The following is a 19179-nucleotide window of genomic DNA, read 5'->3' on the forward strand; positions in this document are numbered from 1 at the left end:
AAGGGTGAGCCACCGTATCTCTACTCAACTTAACAGTACTACCTCGTATATGGAGGCCCTGGCCATGCTCGATCGAATGTACGTGAGGCCCATCAACGAGGTCTACGCGCACCACATTTTTACAACCCGCCGCCAGCGCCCCGCGGAGTCGCTGGACGAATTCCTGCACGATTTAAAAGCTTTAGCTCGGGATTGTAATTATCAAGATGTATACGTGGCAGGGCTCAGGCCCAACTCGGTGCGCCAGCTGTTCCTTGAAAAAGGGGCCCAGAACTTGGAGGACACTGTAGAGTTAGCTACAACCATGGAGGTCTCGTTCCGCAGCCTCACCTCGTTCCCCGCGGACCAAGCGACCCCATCATGGGCCCCCGACCAGCGACTGCCCCAGGCCTGCGCCGCATGGCCACCCACCCACTACGCAGTCCCAGTGTGTCATTTTTGTGGGCAGCCCCAACACCCACAGCAGCACTGCCCGGCCGGCAACGCGACCTGCAGCAGCTGCGGTTGCAAAGGTCACTATGCCCGGGTCTGCCTGGCGAAGAAAACCCCCACTCCAAACTCTCCCGCAGCCCAGAGCACTCACTTCCCGAACTCGCAAGCCCACAGGCCCCGAAATGCTGCAGCCTGTATGCCGACTCCACCCCCACCTGACACGTGCGACTCATGGGGGCCGCTATCTTGGCAATCCTCCTCCACGCGCCTGCTACATGCAACTCATGGGGGCCGCCATATTGGACGCCATCTTCCTCGCCGCCCGCCACGTGTGATCCACGGGGGCGGCCATCTTGGGATCCATCCTCTTCAACCTCTGAAACTCACCTCGAAGACTACGACTTCAGCAGACAGTCATCACGGGGCCACTCCAGCACAGCTGATTGAACCGCCGACTACCCGCAACTCAGCGCGGTCACGTTGGACCAGTTGCGTCCGAATCACCTCCGCAACTCGATGATGACCGTTAAAATCAACGGGTACAGTACACCATGCCTCTTCGACTCCGGGAGCACCGAGAGCTTCGTACACCCAGATCTGGTAAGACGCTGTTCGCTCCCTATTTTCCCTGCACGGCAAACTATCTCCCTTGCTTCGGGCTCACACTCTGTCCACCTCCAAGGGCGCACCGTCGCGACCCTAACGATTCAGGGTGCCAGCTACTCGAACTTCCAGCTATACGTACTCCCCGAACTCTGCACCCCACTCTTACTGGGACTCGACTTCCAGTGCAACCTCAAAAGCCTCACACTCAGCTTCGGCAGGCCCCTACCTCCACTCACTATCTGCAGTCTAGCGACGCTAAAAATCGACCCCGCTCCACTCTTTGCTAAAAGCCATCACCAGGGATTGCCCGATCTGCGCGGAGTGCAAACCGCACTTCTATAGACCAGACAGGGCCCACCTGGTAAAGGCCTCCCGGCCCTTTGAACGCCTGAGCATCAATTTCAAAGGGCCACTCCCCTCGACCAATTGGAATGTGTACTTCCTGAACATCATCAACGAGTTCTCCTGCTTCCCCTTTGCTATCCCGTACCCCGATATGACCTCCCACACAGTCATCAGAGCTCTGCACAGTATCTTCACCCTGTTCGGGTTCCCCAGCCACGTACACAGCGACAGGGGTTCGTCCTTTATGAGCGACGAGCTGTGTCAGTACCTGCTCGACAAGGGCATCGCCTCGAGCAGGACTACCAGCTACAACCCCAGGGGGAACGGACAGGTGGAGAGGGAGAATGCGACGGTCTGGAAGACCGACCTACTGACTCTTCGGTCCAGGAATCTCCCGACCTATCATTGGCAGGAGGTCCTCCCCGACACGCTCCAGGCTATTAGGTCCCTCCTATGCACAGCCACCAACCAGACCCCTCACGAACGGCTATTTGTTTTTTCTAGGGGCACTACCACGGGGGTTTTGCTCCCAGCTTGGTTGAAGACACCGGGCCCTGTTCTCCTCCGGAAGCACGTCCGGGCACACAAAACTGACCCACTTGTAGAAAGAGTGCTCCTACTCCACTCGAACCCCCAATACGCCTTCATCGAATACCCTGACGGCTGTCAGGACACTGTTTCCCTCCGGGACCTGGCCCCTCAGGATCCAACTCCAACACCACTACGGCCGAGATACCCCTCACACTACACCCCTCACAATCTTCTGCGCTCCCGCACCTATAAGTTCACGGCCCGTGCTCCGCGCCCCCATGCCTATAGGTTTCCGGCGCTCCCCGTCGCCCTTTGAACCAGTCGGGTACGAAGCTCGGACCGAATCACCCCCGGAGTCCACTATCGTACCCTCACCGACCGTCACCACCCAGGCACCCGAAGAGGCTGCAACCCCGGTGCTTTGCCGATCCCAAAGGACGACTTGGCAGCCGGACCGGCTCAATTTGTAGACCCATCACCCCCGCCGGACTTGATTTTTTTACAAGGGGTGACTGTGGTGAATTATAAACCTAGTAATTCACACTGTGTTCTATTATATGTATTGTGTCCTTGTGGGCTCTGTATATGAGCCGTTGCGCGGCTCTGCCCATAGGGGGAGATGAGGAGTTTGTACTGGGCTCCAGCCTTGGCTCCGCACATGGCTCCGCCCATGGCTCCTCCCACTAACCGGAAGTATAAAGCTCTGCAGTCATGAGCCTGCTGCCAGTTCATCTCGTCGCAGGCAGGCTCAGTTGTAAGACTATTAAAACCACTGTTCACTTCCAATCACGTGTCTTGTGAATTGATGGTCTCGTCACTAGCTCTTTGCTTGATAAATCCAGAATTAATCCTACTGCCCTGCACTTTCCTCATAACCCTGCAGCTAGCTCTGTTTCACTTTTCATATTTGCGTCCCTTAAAAAATGCAATGGTCTCTGCCTCATCTACTCCCTGTGGCAAAGCTTTTCAATAATCTTCTTTTAAAAAAAACATTTTATTAAGGCATTTGTAATTTTATAATAATAACAATAACAACAACAGACAAGAAAGCGAATCCAAATATAAACATACATAATTTTCATCCCTAACAAGTCCCTCCTACCCTTTACAGAAAATCGCCTAACTTCCCCCCCCCCCCCCCCCCCCCCCCCGTACCTGCAGATACCTGAATCCATTTCCTGCTGGAAGTTCAAACTTCTCCTCTGAATCCTTCAGACAAGGGAAGCTCCCATCTATGAATAGATTCCCCATCCTCTCGATCCCTGCTCTCTGCCATCTCCGAAACCCCCCATCCAGCCTTCCTGGTACAAACCGATGGTTATTGTAAATCGGGGCCCAGACCAATGCTCCCTCCACTCTGGTATGTTTCCTCCACTGCCCCCAGACTCTTAGGGCCGCCACTACCACTGGGCTAGTGGAGTACCGGGCCGGCGATGCATGGTGCAACCTCCACTCGCTCCCACGCCGAACCCCCCCCCCCCCCCCCCCCACCCCCCTACCCCCACTACCCACTTCCTAATCATGGCTATATTTGCCGCCCAGTAATAGTTTCTAAAGTTCAGTAGCGTCAACCCACCCTCCCCTTGACAACCCTCCAGCAACACTTTCCTCACTCGCATGGTTTTACCCGCCCACACAAAGCCCAAAATCACTTTGTTTAACCATTTAAAAAAGGCCCTTTGGATAAAGATGGGGAGGCACTGTAAATGAACAGTAATCTGAGGAGGACCGTCATTTTCACAGTCTGTACCCTTCCCGCCAGTGGCAGCGGGAGCATGTCCCACCTCTAAAGTCCTCCTTCATTTGCTCTACGAGCCGGGTCAGATTTAGCTTATGTAATGTCTCCCATTCTCATGCCACCTGGATTCCCAAATAGCGGAAGTTCCCTCCCACCACTCTGAACGGCAGCTCTCCCAGTCTCCTCTCCTGACCCCTCATCTGGATCGTGAACATCTCACTTTTCCCCATATTCAATTTATACCCCGTAAACCGGCCAAATTCCCCTAAGATCCATATAATCTCCCCCATCCCCCTTCGCGGGTCGGAAATATAAAGGAGCAGGTCGATGGCGCAAAGCGAGACCCTGTGTTCCACCTCCCCTGGACCACCCCTTCCAGTACCTAGATGCGCTTAACGTCATCTCCAATGACTCTATGGCCAGAGCAAACAACAGTGGGGAGAGGGGACACCCTTGGCCTTGACTCTCGGTGCAGCTTAAAATAGCCCAACATCAGCCGATTCGATCGTACACTAGCCACCGGTGCCTCGAGAACAACTGAACCCAATCAATGAAGCCCTGCCCAAACCTGAACCGTCCTAACACCTTCCACAAATAATTCCACTCCACCCGGTCAAAGGCCTTTTCCACGTCCATCGCAACCACCACATCCATCTCCTCCCCCCCCCCCCCCTCTGAGCCCCTTCCCCCTCTGAGGGCGTCATGATAACATAATGAGACTTCTAAAATTGGCCGTCAGCTGCCTAATCAGAACAAACCCCGTCTGGTCTTCCCCTGTCACCTCAGGGACACAGTCCTCTATCCTTGAGACCAATATTTTAGCCAACAGTTTAGCATCCGCATTCAATAGAGAGATTGGCCTGTATGACCTGCATAACTCTGGTTCCTTCTCCCGCTTCAGGATCAGTGAGATCGAGGCCTGTGACATTATTGGGGGAAGGACACCCTGCTCCCTTGCCTCAATGTAAGCCCTCACCAGCAGCGGGCCCAGCATCTCGGAGAACTTCTTGTAGAATTCCACTGGGTAGCCCTCCGGTCCCGGGGCCTTGCTCAACTGCATGGCTTCCAACCCCCCTACCATTTCTTCGATTCCAATCGGGGCTCCCAGCCCCTCCACCAATCCTTCCTCCACCTTCGGAAACTTCAACTCCCCCAGGAACTGCATCATCCCCTCTACCCCAGCTGGGGGTTCCGACTCAGATAGCCTACTATAGAACTCCTTAAACACCCCGTTCACCCCTGCTGGGTCCAAGACCGTGTTCCTACCTCTGTCTTCGCTCTTCCTATCTCCCTGGCCGCCTCCCTTTTCCTCAGCTGGAGTGCAAGCATCCTGCTGGCCTTCTCTCCATACTTGTATATCGCCCCCCTCGCCTTCCTCAAATGCTCCACTGCCTTCCCTGTAGATAACAGACCAAACTCCATATGTCGCCTCTGCCGCTCCTTCAGTAACCCCACCTCCGGGGACTCCAAATATCTCCTGTCCACCTGGAGTATTTCCCCAACCAACCCACCTATCTATCTCTGCTCGCTCCACCTTCTCCCTATGCGGCCGTATGGAGATTAGCTCCCCCCTAACTACTGCCTTCAGCGCCTCCCAGACTGTTGTTGCCAAGACTTCCCCCGTGTCATTTATTTCCAGATAGTTCTGGATGGACTCCCTCACCCGCCCGCACGCCCCCTCATCCGCCAACAGTCACACATCCAACCTCCATTGCTGGCACTGCCCTCTCTCCTTGCTCACCTGTAGGTCCACCCAATGTGGGGCATGGTCCGACACAGCAATCACTGAATACTCGGTATTCATGATTAGCTTATGTGACTCTGGGTCCAGAATCTTCCCCAACACCCGCATCATAAATTCCACATCGTCCGTGAACACGCGAGCCCTCTTAACCGGCCCATTCAGCCCTCTAACGTTCCATGTGATCAGCCTAGCTGAGAGGCATTCCCCCCCCCCCCCTCTCCCCCCACCGATCAGCCATTACCCTTCTTAGGCCAGCTTCCAGCTCGCATCTCTCGCTTCCGTGGACCCACCCTCGGGCACCCACCGTCCTCGACCTCCCATTTGTCTCCCAGCAACAGGTCCTCCCCTGTCAGCAGAGCAGCTCCACCCCCATCCCTCCTCCTCCCAATAAGCAGCACTCCCAACCCCCCTTAACAAACTTACCACCTGCTCGCCCCCCCCCCCCCCCCCCCCCCACTGCGCTGCCGTGAGCTAGCCTGGTAACCCCCCGTGGCACCAGATAACCTACCCCCTATTGTTCTCCCTCCGCCCGCTCAAACATACATGTTCAAAACATCACAGACCCCAAAAAACACACAGTAGAATAAATCCCTCCACCCACTGGAACAAAGTTAACTTACAGATCTGAGCAACGGCCCAAAAATTTGTTACAAAGGGCACTGCATATACAATTCAAAACCAAAATAACTTTAACAGAATCAATACCACAATGCCCTCCCCCAAGGTTCAATGCCCCCAAACCCCTGCCAGGATTTTGTCTTTACTAAAGTCCATCGCTTTGTCCGGTAATTCAAAGTTCCTGGCCCTCATAAGTGACCCACAGACGCGCTGGGCATAACACCCCAAACTTCACCCCCTTCTTGAAGAAGCCGATTTTACCCTATTGAATCCGGGTCGTATTTTGGCCAGTTCCTGGTAGCCGCGCAATTCACAGTTCTCCCACTTGCAGCTCCATACCAGCTTGGCCCACCGCAAAATCTGTTCCTCGTCCAGGAACCAGGGCATTCACACCACCATCGCCCTCGGCGGTTCATTCACTTGCGGCTTCCTCGCAAGCGCTCTATGCGCTCTGTTCACTTCCAAGGATCGAGTAAACGCCCCATGTCCCATCAACTTTTCCAGCATACTTGCCACATATGCCCTTGCGTCCGATCCTTCACTGCCCTCCGGGAGGCCGCTGATCCTCAGGTTCTGTCTTTGGGACCTGTTCTCTGGGTTCTCCACCTTCTCCTGCAGCCTTTTCTGGTGGTCCCTTGTCAGCCCCTCCAACACGATTAAATGGTCCTCTTGCTTGGACACCTTCTCCTCCACCTTCTGAATCGCCAGTCCGTGGGCTTCCAGCCCCTGTTCCACTCGATCAATCGTTGCCTTAATCAGGTCTAACCCTGCTTCCTTTTGCTTGGCGAAGCTCTCCTGAATGAACTCCACCAGCTGTACCGTTGACCACTGTGCCACCAAACCGGGATCCTGCCCCTCCGCCATGCTTTCCCGTGCTGCAGGTTCTACAGTCGCCTTCGTTACTCGTCAAATACTTCTTATACGGCCACTTCTGGTCCACGGCTCCATGTACTGGTGGGGGACTTCTCCTCACTGTCTCACTCTCCACCGAGTTTTCTCATAAAAGTCCGAGGAAATCGGGAGAAAAGGTCCAAAAGGTCCGTCACGAGTGGGAGCTACCAAATGCGCGACCTGCTACTCCATGGCCACCACCGGATGTTCTTTTAATAACTTTTTATGTGATGAAAATCCTCCTAAGCTCTCTCCCCACTCTCTTCACCATAATGTTAAATCCCCTTGCCCCAGTACCAGCACCTTAAACAATATGCTAACATTTGTCCACATTCATCATTGATCACACAATTGCCTCATTGCTTAATAGATCAATGTTTACAGCATTATGCTTCATTGGCTACATTGTGCTAATCAAATAAATCAAACTGCCAAGAATATCAATTATTCGGCTTGGATCTAACTTGATTAAACCAGACTGAATTATAGCTTTGAACTCAAATGGAATGTACCCCCACTGGCAATGGTCTGTTTACAGGAGCCATATTACATATTATTTATGTTCATAGTGATATAAATAGGTAATTATGTGTCTATTATAAAGTTTCAGTGTTCAAAACAATACTGGTTCCATAAACTAGACCAATGCTGCAGAACCCACCAAAATTGACAGCATCAGGAGGAGTCTCTGCTTCTGCGTGATAATAGGAGCACATCCAGAGAAACCATGAATCACATGATGTCAAAAAGACAGAATCACCACCAACCCACAACCCGCCCCACAAGAAGAATGTGTATATATCCAGCACCCCCCATTTCAAATGTAGGCTGGCTTAGTACAGCTGGACTGAGGCTTCCTTCTGCAGTCAAGAAGCTGGGTCCCTCCAAGGGTTCAGTGTGTGGGCGCTTCCAACACGGGGTCTCCTTTGTTGATGTTTCTATTTCCCCTCATCAGGCATTCTGGCCTATCTTGGTCCCAAAAATGTTTTTACTGCCTTCCTGTCGAACTGCGAGCAGAAATTACAGCGGGAGTGAGATAGAAGTGTCGTGGAGTGCATAATTCCTCAGATAGTATGACTTAGCAGTTTTCAGTGCACTGCACTCATAGTGGCAGATTATGCACACAGAATCACAGAAGTTATAGTGCAGAAGGAGATCATTTGGCGTATTGAGTCTGCATTGGTCCTTGGAAAGAGCACCCTGCTTAAGCTCATGCCTCTCCTTAACCCAGTAACCCCACCTAACTTTTTTTGGCCACTAAGGGCAATTTACTCTGGCCAATCCACCTAACCTGCACATCTTTGGACAGACAGTGACCCAAGCCGGGAATCGAACCTGGGACCCTGGAGCTATGAAGCAACTTTGCCAACCACTATGCTACCGTGCTGCCCACTTCCTACTCTTACGATATTTACTACAAAATAGGTCATAAGGACACCATCAGCTCTGAGCTTCCTTCCAAGCCATACACCATCCCACTTGGACATATAGAGCTGTTGTGAGAATGATTCCAGTATCTGTCAGTGGGTATAAAGTGACTGAGCACTTGAACAAACTTCAGCTGACCAGAGAGAAGAACCTGGCTTTGGCAAGTATAAATCTCCTCCAACTAACCTAGTTACGGTTTTTGAGGCAGCCACTCTAAGGGAGATGAGGGAATGTGCATGGACTACTGGAAGGCATGCGGTAATGAGATTTCATACAAGATGTTGTAAGTAAAAATGAAGGAGAATGCAATTGGAGGTAACCTTTTGGCCAGAGTTGAAACTTGGAGGTAGAGCGCACACAACCTTATATTTGGAGCTAAGCCATTCTGAAGCAAAATCAGGTAGCACGTTTTCACACAATGGGCCCAGAGATGGCTCGCAAAAATTAGAAGAATTTAATGCATATTTGCCTGCTCTTGAAAACTGCTCTGAAACGTCCAATCACTGGAGCTGCTTGGGACCTGAATTGAAAGATTCCTCTCAGGCCCCAGCTGAGATCTAATTGTGTCAGGTGACTGAGAGATAGGGAGCTTGGAGGTCGGGATGGGAGCAGAGTTTGGAGGGTGGCTGGATCGAGGGTTGGGGTATCGGGGTGGTTGAAAGTTAGGGTATCAGAGGTGGGGTGTGACTGGGGGAAGTTGGAGTGAACGGTCAGAGCTCAGGCGGTGGAGGATGGGGTGTTAGAGATGGTGAGGTGTTGGAGGTGGAGAGGTTGGACGTCCAAGGGGTGAAAGAAGGTGAGGGGGTTGGATGTTGGGGGCATCGGGGATCTGTAGCGAGGGGCATGTGGGGGTCAGAGATTGGGGGTGTGGGTCAGATCAGATGGTTAGGCATGTGGGCATCGGAGTTCAGGTAGATGGGTGAGTTGGAGGTCGGTGGGGGTGGAGGTCAGTAATTGGGGATGGTGAGTGTTGGAGGGTATCGGGTCGATCTGCAGGTCAGGGGCTGCCGGATTGGATCAGGGGCAGTCGGGTTGGATCAGGTCACGGGGTCAATTGGAGGTTGGGAGTGCAGGTCCATCGGAAGGAATTCTCAAGCAATTGCCATACAAACCCTTATCTGGGAGGTTCCGAGAGGGATTCCCCAGTGCATCCTTGGGATACTGCCCAAATCAAATGTTGGGGAGCTCTAAAGTTACAGCTCAATGTGTAGTAGAGATCTGAAAGTCATTCCCCTTAAAGACTGCATGCAAAGGTGGGTTATGGGAACTTTCAAGATTGAGCTGGGTGGATTTTTCTTAGATAAGCATATTAAGGGCGAATATCAAATTGAGGAGCGATCAACATGATCTAATTGAATGATGGAGGAGCATGTGTGAGGATCTGAATGACCTTGTTCCGAATGTTCTTTGCTCCTTCAACATCAGCAGGTAAAAATCTCGGAATTCCTTATCTAATTTTGTCTTAATTCCTTATCTTGGAATGCTATCTCCACAAGGGTCATAGTGATTCCAGAAGAACCATATCCACTGCTGACTATGGAGAGGGAAGAAATATCACAACTTAAGATTCAAGTAAACAATAACATGGTTTTGTTGGCTGCATGATGATGGTGCTGGACACTACAGTTCAGCAGGCTCACAGGCTCCATTCTCTGGCATTAAAAAGTTAGCTGATCTAGGCCGGAACTACAATTATATAAGGCACTTCAATTGGAATGAGATCTTGTGATGCAGTGGGTAGCGTCCCTGTCTCTGAGCTTGAAGCTCGGGTTTGAGTCCCACCCTGAGACTCGATGCCCAAAGGAAAGTGCGTTCATAATGTTTAGAATCAGGTTGAGTATCAATCTATAAAATTCTTCCAACACACCAATGGCAGGCAGTAAGGGCAGGGACTCCTGCTCCACCATACTTGACGTAGGGGGACCCCCTCAAGCTATAGGTCTCTGACAACGGGCTCGCGATCTTTTCCAGGAAAAAACCCTTGATACGGAAACAACTTAAAGTCTACCTTGTGCACCACGAGGTGGGGGGAGTGAAACAACAATCACAATTGATGTCGGCCCCTCAATTAAAAAGAGAAAAATCAGCCAGCGCTTTTACTTCAGATTGTAATCCATTAGCCACTACTGGACCTCTTCTTGATTCCTGCATCCTTTTTTCCCCTGCTCAACTGGAGTCACGTTTTATTTTGCTGATACCCAGTTTTTCAGATGTAATTTTGAGGAACAATTTCCACTTTACGAAATGTAAGGCGGTGCAAGAAGTGAGATTTTCTTCTGAAGTCACATTGGCTCCTCAGTGTAACTCCAGTGAGGTGCAGGCGAAAAAGCATGGAAGTCAGTCCTTGCATTCTGAAATGTCAAGGATTTTCGACCAGAAATTATGTTGGGCATTCAGTACATCCAGCTGATATGGGTAGGTACATTTAAATTACTAAAACATGTCCTCCAACATATTTCCCAGTGTATGCTCCATAACACTGGCTGCTCAGAACATTCTGCGAGAACAATGGATTGCAGCACAAGGTCATAGTATGCGAACTTGGATACACAAGACAATGTTTCAAGTCAACACCCCTTAGTAACTGTTTTAAATAATTATTAACTAGAAATGGTTAATTCACAAAAACCATAACCATAACAAATGTAAAGCCAGGACATACATTTCAGTACAGCTCTAATGAAACATAAAGTTTGCAGCCGTAAATTCTCCCCCCTTCATTTAAATGAGCTGAACTATAGACTTGTCAAGTCTGTATTTAATTAATGGGTGAAGGGATGATCAATCTCGCTCTGTTACTCTTCACAAGAAATCTATTTTATAAGGTTCTTCAGCAACCTTGGACGCCAACCAGCTGGGCTACGTAACTTCAAACTGCCAAGTCCTACATCAGTAATAACAACCCGTCACCTCCTCAAGAAGGTGGGCTCCGAAACATGGAGAGGAAATGCATCAACAACCCATCCAAAATTTAGAAATAAGCCTGACCACAGTAAATCAACTTAGATGCAAGCTTGGGGTTTACACAAAATCAGTCTTGGGGTGTCGAACAAACCTTACATCACTCAGGAATATTATAGCTTAGAAATATACTGGAGTCCTTTAAGGATGTATTAGAATTGAAGAATGAAGAGGGCGGCACATGGCACAGTGGTTAGCACTGGGACTATGGCGCTGAGGACCCGGGTTCGATCCCGGCTCTGGGTCACTGTCCATGTGGAGTTTGCACATTCTCCCCATGTCTGCGTGGGTTTCACCCCCACAACCCAAAGATGTGCCGGCTAGGTGGATTGGCCACGCTAAATTGTCCCTTAGTTGGAAAAAAAATAATTTGGTACTCTAAATTTAGAAAACAAAAGAATTGAAGAATGATTGGAAAGAAACAAAAGAAAAAGAAACGAAAAGAACTTGGGTGGGATTCTCCGTTGCCCGACGTCGAAATCAGGAACGGTGATCGGGCGTAGAATAGCATGGCAGGCGGCGGTTGGCGTTGAATCAAAATGCTCCACCCCCTCCAATGAGCATCTCATTGTCGGGTCCATCCATGATGCTCCGCCTCTGATGGCCGAGTTCCCGATGGCGCAAACCACATGTGGCCTCAACAGTCTTGAACCCGGCGTGGTGGCTACGGAGAGAGAGAGAGAAGGCTTATAGACAGTGTCCAGCACCCCCATATGTTGCCGACAGTCGTGCCGCTGGCTGTGGGGCTTCTTCCAGGGCTACGGGGAGTAGTGGTGGGTGGCCGGGAGGTGGGCTGTGGGGTCAGGGTGGACGGGTACGCAGTCCAGCGCAATCGGTGCCATCTTTTCGGGCATGATCGGGGCGTGTATGGGGTGGTGTAGATTTACGCGTGGCTGCAGCTTGTCAGCCCTGCTTGTGTCCAGCACGGAACCTTAAATTCTCCCACCACTTTTTGTGCGTTCTGCGGGTGTTACGCAGCGCCGATGATAGCCCCTCACCGGTACCGGAATTAATATGGGTGTGGTGCCGATTTTTCCATTGTGGAACTTCATGGATCCTCCGTTGGTGTCAGCACTTAGCTGGAGGAACGGAGAATCCAGCCCCTTGCATTTCTACAGAGTACTTCACATCCTTGGGACATCTGAAAGGACTTTACAACCAATGAAGTACTCTTGAAGTGTCATCATGATTGTCATGTCGGGCAGCATGGTGGCGCTGTGGTTAGCACTGCTGCCTCACAGCGCTGAGGTCCCAGGTTCGATCCCGGCTCTGGGTACTGTCCATGTGGAGATTGCACATTCTCCCCGTGTTGGCGTGGATTTCGCCCCCACAACCCAAAGATGAGCAGGCGAGGTGAATTGGCAACGCTAAAATTGCCCTTTAATTGGAAAAATGAATTCTGCACTCCAAATTTATTCAAAAAAAATTATTGTCATGTCGGCAACACAGGAGACATTTTGTGCAAAGCAAGCTCCCACAAACAGCAATTTAACAATGAGCAGATATTGGTTGAGGAGGTAAATATGGTCATGGCCCTGGAGAAAACTCCTGTGCTATAGAGTTAGCCTGGAACTTGTGCTCAAGTGTCTGGAATAGGATTTGATCCCACAATGCCCTGACTTAAAACCAGAGTTCGATCACTGAGGTAAAGTCACAACTCTAAAGTTTGCTCATTAGTTTAAAGCAAAGCTTCTGAGATGAAATTGAAATCAGTGATCAGGGTCAGGATTCTCGTCTACCCGGCGGGGCTTGGAGTGATGGAGTGGCTTGAACCACTCCGGCGTCGGGCCGCCCCAAAGGTGCGGAAGTCTCACGCCAGAGTGGTTGGCGCTCCGCCAGCTGATGTGAAAGGCCTTTGGCGCCACGCCAGCCGGGGCCGAAGGGACTTCGCCGGCCGGCGGAAGTCCGCGCATGCGCCGGAGCATCAGCGGCTGCTGACGTCATCCCCGCGCATGCGCAGGGGAGGGGGTGACCATGGTGAAGGCTATGGCAAAGGCGGAAGGAAAAGAGTGCCCCCACGGCACAGGTCCGCCCGCCGATCGGTGGGCCCCGATCGCGGGCCAGGCCACCGTGGGGGCACCTCCCGGGGCCAGATTGCCCCGCGCCTTCCCCCCAGGACCCCGGAGCCCGCCCGCGCCGCCTGCTCCCGCCGGTAAGGTAGGTGGGAGAAGCATGACAGCGGCGGGACATTCGGGCCATTGCGGGCCGGAGAATCGCCGGGGGGGGGGGGGGGGGGGGGGGGGTGCACGCCGACCAGCGCGGAGCGATTCCTGCCCCCGGCGAATCTTCGGTGCCGGAGAATTCAGGACACGGCGGGGACGGGATTGACGCCGGCCCCCGGCGATTCTCCGACCCGGCGGGGGGGTCGGAGAATCCCTCCCCAGATATCATAGATCTAGAATTTACAGTGCAGGAAGCCATTCGGCCCATCGAGTCTGCACCAACCCTTGGAAAGAGCACCCTATTAAGTCCATGCCTCCACCCTACCCCCGTAACCCAATAACCTCACCTGACCTTTTGGACACTAAGGGACAATTTATCATGGCCAATCCATCTAACCTGCATATCTTTGGACTGTCTGAGGAACCTGGAGCACCCGGAGGAAATCCACGCAGACATGGGGAGAAATTCCCGAGGCCGGAATTGAACCTGGGAACCTGGAGCTGTGAGGCAGCGGTGCTAACCACTCTACCACCATGCTGCCCGGTATAAATAACGCGGACTAAGGTAGACTGATCATTGGTCTAATTTAATAATATGTAGACAGTATAGGTAATAAAACTTGAAAGCTACAGAAGGTGCATTCACACCATGACCAAATGAGTGATTATCAGCCTGTAAATTCTTCCATTAGCCTGATGATGGGTAGTAAGATTGGAAGAGTTTCTTGATCAGCTATACTGCAGGAGGCAAAGGCAAACCACAGCAGAACTTTGCCAAACATAACCATCGACCAATTCAATGGAACTTACGGTTGCCAACTCCCTCCTAAAGTGTAGTACATGAAGCTGCCCACTTGACTGGCACTCAATCCAACAACTTAAACATTCATTCTTCCCACCACTGATGTACAGTAGCAGAACTGTGTACAGTATACAAGATGCAGCGCAACAACTCACCAAGACTACTTCAGTAGCACATTAGAAACCCACGACCGCTACCATCTAGAAGGACAAGTGGGGGAGACACATGGGAACACCATCACCTGCAAGATCCCTGCAACTCACCCACCACCCTGATGTGAAACCATATCGCAGTTCCTTCACTATCACAGGAGCAGCACTCCAGGTGTGCCTACACCCTATGGCCCGCAGCCATTCAAGCAAGTCATCTCACCACCTTCTCAAGGGGAATTAGAGATGGGCAATAAATTCTGGTGTTGCCAACGATGGCCACATCCCATGAAAGAACAAAAAGTAATGTCAGGTTGGCTTGAACTAATTCAAAGATAATGGTCTGGGATTTGCTGAGAAAATCCCAGCGGGTTTAATACATATATCACGTTCGCATTCAAGTAACTCGGACATTTGTTCTGAAAAACTGATGTGCAATGAGTCACAAGCCACCACAAAGTCCAAGACATTATACTGGAAATGCTGGTATTCCAGCATTATCTTCCCATTCAATAAACGTAAGGAGTTAAAATATTAGTAGATTTGTGCTGTCAATGTATAAAATAAACCAAAATTATGCCACACCTAATTATCGCTGATCTGAAATTATGCAATTGTTCGATTCAGTGGAAACAAAATCTATATCCGCGTTTAGCAGGGTGTTTCTCCGCAGCAAAAGCATTGAGAAACATTGCTCTACTCAATGGCACCTTGCTGGGATGTTTGAGCCTCGGGGAGTTTCTCTTGAGTTATTCCCTGTTTTCGGCATCCCTCCCTGCCCAACCTCAGGGAGGCCCTCAGGGTCACTGCCTTAACCATTTCCACCTGGTAAGGCTCCCCCTGGGCCGATTCCTGGCAGTACCAACATGGCACATATGCACCCTGTCACTGTTCCCCTTGCACTGCCACCTGGGCACCCTGGCAGTGCCTGGGTGGCATTGCCAGGGTGCCCAGGTAGTACTGCCAAGGTGCCAGGATGGCAGTACCAATTTACCTGGGTGCCAGAAGGAATGCCAAGATGCCACCCTGCCCCGTCGATGAACACCTGGAGGTCTCTAATGGCCTGCGAGATCCCCCATTCCGACTGGTCCATGTCTGTGGATACCGATACTAAACGACGCCATTCAAGGTCTCCCACGCTCCGCAGTTAGGTCTCGGGCACTGGGAGAATCCCACAAATGCATATTTAAATGAGCCTAATGAACCATACCCAGTGAGGGTGAGATCCAGATCGCGATGTTTTGCAATATTTCGTTAAATCTCACAAGGCGTTTTGAACATTGCAATCTGGCTGGAGGGATTTCGTAGTATTTAATGACCTCATCCCTACACCAAGGGGTGCGATTCTCTGGAAAGATTTCCAAGTGTGGTAGCGAGTGGGAACTGCTGCAAGCTTCCGGTGCTCGGCCCAGTGAGACCGGCAACGCTATTCAACGTTAATTGGCCCACTTAAAAACGCCCCACGGGCTTCTCGCCGCAAATGGAGGCATGCTAGCTGATTCCGCGGGACCACATTCGCCAGACCCCCGCTAACAAAATCAAGCCTCACTTAAACAGCACTTACACAGCCAGACCCACTCAGCTTGCAGCCATGGTGCCAAGAAGATCGGCCCTAGATTCGGCGATGCAGACCTGGCGAGGCTGCTAGACGTGGTGGAGGCCCTGAGGAATGTCCTCTTCCCCCAAGGGTCCTGGAGGGTGAGCCACAGGGCAGCCAATGCCGCCTGGGATGAGGTGGCAGCGGCTGTCAGCTCTGGGAGCGTGACCAGCAGGACTGGCCTCCAGTGACGTAAGGTCATCGGCCTACAGGGGCAGCACGGGTCAGTTGACACAAAAGCCCCCCCCCCCCCACCTCATCTCCCAAGAACTTTCTGACCCCATGCAGACATCCACTCCCCCAACTCTCCATATGCCCCCCAACCCTCCCTTCACCCCCTCTCTTTTCAACCCCCCCACCAACCCTTGCTTCACACACCTCCTCCGGCCACTATTAACCACGTGTGTGGTTAAAAATGCCCGCTTTGTGTTTCCACAGGAGAAGCTCCCGCACAATCACTGGGAGAGGACCCAGACTGGGGGCTGGGTGCCGATTTTAAAATCCTCACCACCTTCGAGGAATGGGACCTGGAGGTGATCGGGGTGGCTGAGGACAGGGCGGTCACCAATGTGGAGGCTGGTGGATGCCGCAGAGGTGAGGAATCACCAGGCTCTACCTGTCAAACGTAAGTTGTTATTGCCTTACTGACTGACCCATCCCTCCCACTGACCACATGTCCATTCTCCAGCAGAACCTCCAGCCGACGGTGCCGGTCCATCCATGTGCCCCCTCTCCAGTCTCTCAGGAGACTACCTCAGAGGAGAGATCCGAGGAAGACACGATCAATGCGTCACAGCTGTCATCCCCGCCTTCCGCCAGCAGAGATACACTCATCTCGGTGGGAAATGTTAGTACTCAGGCTTCTGGGGCACAAGGTGGTGAGCACAACACAGCTGTTGATGTACATCAGGTGGAGCCAGGAACCCCCAGGCCAGACAGCAGTTGGAGGTCTGCTGGATCCCAGGGCCCAGCTGGATCCCAGCCTGATGCTGAGCCTGTGGAACAGAGTTACTTGGAGCTGATGGAGGTGATAGGGAGCGGCCGGAACATTCAGAGGGAGATGTCAGCAACACTCCAGCAGGTCCATTGCCGATTGGAGGAATCCCAGAGACAACTGGCGCAGGGAGATGTCATCGGTAATGAGTGACACCGATGCTCACCACTGCTAGGGTGGCAACCGCAGTGGCAAGCCTGGCACACGATGTCGGCACCATAAGTGAAGGTGTCCAAGACATTGTGCAGTCGGGGACGGCCATGGCTGAGGGTCTCGGCAGAATGTCAGACTCACTGGGGGATGTCACCCAGTACCAGGCTGGCCTTGATGAGATTCTGTGGAACATACCCCGCTCTCAGGTGGGAATGGCCGAGGTCCTGCAGAGCATGGCCCAATCGCTGAGCAGCAAAACTGAGGGTGGCAACACCTTGGTGCAGACATTGGGGACCTGCCAGGGTTGGCAGAGCCAGAGGATGCAGGGGTAGGCGGAGCTCGAACCAGCTGCCTCTCCATCCCATGGTGAACCCCGGGGCCCTGTGCGGGTGAAAGCGGTGCTGGGTGCCAGCCCTGACCCATCCTGTGGAGTGGGGATGATGGCCAGCAGCTGTCCAGAATTCCACCCCTCTGATGAGGCCGTATCTTGAGATCAGCACACGGGGCAAGGCGGCAGGGCTGTGCATGTGCCATTGATAAGTGTGCCGGGGCCCTCCAGTCCCAGAGCCTCCAGAGGACGCCCGCCAGGGGCATCGAAGGCCCCGTGACGAGGTAAGTAACTGGCTGCCCCCACCTCAGATGTACATCCTGGGAAGGTATTGTTACATTTCAATTTCTTCTTCAACAGCCAGGTCCTACAAGGCTCCTTGGATCTTTTGTACTCATGCAATTGTTGATGCCTCAATTCTACCTCATCCAAAGCTGTGGGGCCTTTTCTTTTCCTCTGTCTTTTCTTCAGATATCATGAACTGGATTTTCCATCTGAGGAAAGGAACGTGATCCAGTGCTGCCTCAGCATCACTGACACAAAGCAATTATTAACGGAAAAGGCTCTAATTGGCCTGGAGGCATGTCCACTACCCAATTAGTGACACTGGCCATGGCTTGGAAGCAGGGCCTCTAGACGGAGGGCTATTCCAAAAGGCAAACTGCAATCATGACTGGCTTGCTGTTGCGTGGAGGAACAGACCAGCAAGGCAGCAGAGGGCCAGTGCTGGGACAGCCTACATTCTTCTGAAGCCTCCCTTACCGCATTGAAGGATTTAATATCCAAGAGGAGAGCTGTGCTCCCCCTTCCTTTCAGAAGACATCCACCCATTCTGAGCAAGATGGCATGGATGGAGGTGGCCAGCAGTTGTCAGCAGTGAGGGAGCCAAGCAGACTGAGTGTCTGTTCTCAAATTGTTAGATCAAGTGGTCAATTGCAACAATGAGACGCCAGAAATCTGCAAAAGGAAAAGGAGAAGATAAGGAAGATTCAGTAAAGTGAGCATTGCTCATTTGGAGGCTGAAAATGAGAAATTAATAATGGAAAATATGGAAATGGCTGTGAACTGAGCAAATACTTTGCATCTGTCTTCATTAAGGAGAATGCAAATAACATCTCAGAAATAATTGTGAGCCAGAAGGTAAAAGGGAGGGAGGAACTTCAACAATTATAATCACTGAGAAAGAGTACCGAGAAAACCTAAAGCTGACAAATCCCCAGAACTCGATGGACTTCATCCTCGGGATTTAAAATAATTGGGTGCTGAGGTAGTAGATTCATTAGTTTTTATTTTCCCAAATTTCCAAGATTCTGGAAAGGTTCCAACAGGTTGGAAAATAGCTAATAACTCCTCTGTTCAAGAAAGGATGGTCACAGGAAGCAGAAAACTACAGGCAAATTAGCCTAACGTCCGTCAGAGGAAACATTTCTAGAATCCATCCAGAATAAGGGAAAATGCTGGGTAAACTCAGCAAGTCTGGCAGCAACTGTGGAGAGAAACAGAGTTCATGTTTCGAGTCCAAACGACCCTTCTACAGAATTGAAGAAAGGTAGAAATGAAATGGGTAGTTCATAGAACATAGAACAGTACAGCACAGAACAGGCCCTTCGGCCCTCAATGTTGTGCCGAGCCATGATCACCCTACTCAAACCCACGTATCCACCTATACCCGTAACCCAACAACCTTAACCTTAACCTTA

This window comes from Scyliorhinus canicula, chromosome 1, assembly GCF_902713615.1.
Source record: "Scyliorhinus canicula chromosome 1, sScyCan1.1, whole genome shotgun sequence".
Taxonomy (NCBI): Eukaryota; Metazoa; Chordata; class Chondrichthyes; order Carcharhiniformes; family Scyliorhinidae; genus Scyliorhinus; species Scyliorhinus canicula.